The sequence below is a fragment of the Boleophthalmus pectinirostris genome, unplaced genomic scaffold (assembly GCF_026225935.1).
Source record: "Boleophthalmus pectinirostris isolate CB_2022bp ecotype Guang Dong unplaced genomic scaffold, ASM2622593v1 HiC_scaffold_17, whole genome shotgun sequence".
In the NCBI taxonomy this organism is placed as follows: Eukaryota; Metazoa; Chordata; class Actinopteri; order Gobiiformes; family Gobiidae; genus Boleophthalmus; species Boleophthalmus pectinirostris.
In genome coordinates, this window is record NW_026571115.1 from 14145289 (window position 1) to 14146443 (window position 1155).

At 39.3% G+C, this 1155-nt stretch overlaps 1 pseudogene; it reads left to right on the top strand.

The window, feature by feature from the left end:
• The first annotated feature begins 294 nt into the window (after positions 1-294).
• LOC129408773 (5S ribosomal RNA) lies at positions 295-412 on the top strand (annotated as a pseudogene).
• Positions 413-1155: the final 743 nt, after the last annotated feature.

Here is a 1155-nt window from a genome sequence, read left to right on the forward strand (position 1 = left end):
ATTTATAGGTGAGATCTATGAAGAGGTGCCCACACTCACAGTAAGAATGCATGTTTTTGAGCAAGAAACTGCATGCATAATTGAATATTTTAAGTATAAGTAAGTATAAGTTTATTACAGACAAAGCAATAGCATCTCCATGTTAACAGATCCCCAACCTGAAGGTTACGCACTGCACCTTTAGCAATAAACTGAGTGATTCTATAAGAAACAACACCAATTCAGCTAATTATACATTTAACCATTTAATTAATAACCTTAATGCTCCACTGTGTAACTTTTTAAAACTTTTTCAAATGTGGCCATACCAGCTTGTCAAAAGCCTGATCTTGTCAGATCTCAGAAGCTAAGCAGGCCGGGCCTGGGTAGTACTTGGATGGGAGACCACTGGGAATTCCAGGTGCCACAGTGGGATGCCAGTCACAAAAACTGTGTGTCCTTAGGCAAGACACTTCACCCTCATTCCCTTGTAAGAAAGTGGAGTGTGGGTGAGTGAGTGATGGTGGTGGTCGGAGGAACCAGTGGAGCAGATTAGCAGCCTCACTTCCATCAGTCTGCCCTAGGGCAGCTGTGGCCACAGTAGTAGCATACCACCAGTGTTGAGTGAATGAACAAAGAACTGTAAAGTGCTTTAGGTATCTTGAAAGGCGCTATATAAATGCAATGATTAATAAATGAATTAATTATTAAACCAAAAAAAAAAATCAAAAGGAACTGGCTTGCATCTCCACAAACCTGACATGCAGCCTGCTTGTTTCCATGGAAATGTTCCTTTGGTTATAATATTCCACAGTATGGCATGAAACCTATAAAATCTGTCTGCACTGAGAATGTTTGAAGTAAGATTTTAACTTTGTATTTTCGTGAAATTGAGCAGGTGATGTGTGGTCTCCAGAAAGTTACACAGCGTTGCTTAAAATTTCAGTAACACTGTATAGTGACCTTTATGCGGACATACATTAATCACTTCTGGCCAAAGATAAAAATAGCCTCTCTTCAAAACTGTTGGGCCAAAATTGTTCCTTGCAATGTCATTTTCCACAGTTGAAGCAAAGCGACTGCAGGTCCTAGGCAGGTCAGGTAGATGAATTTCTGGATGAAGTTTTACAAGTAAGAGCATGAAAAAAGTAAAGAAACTAAACAAAAAACTAAAGA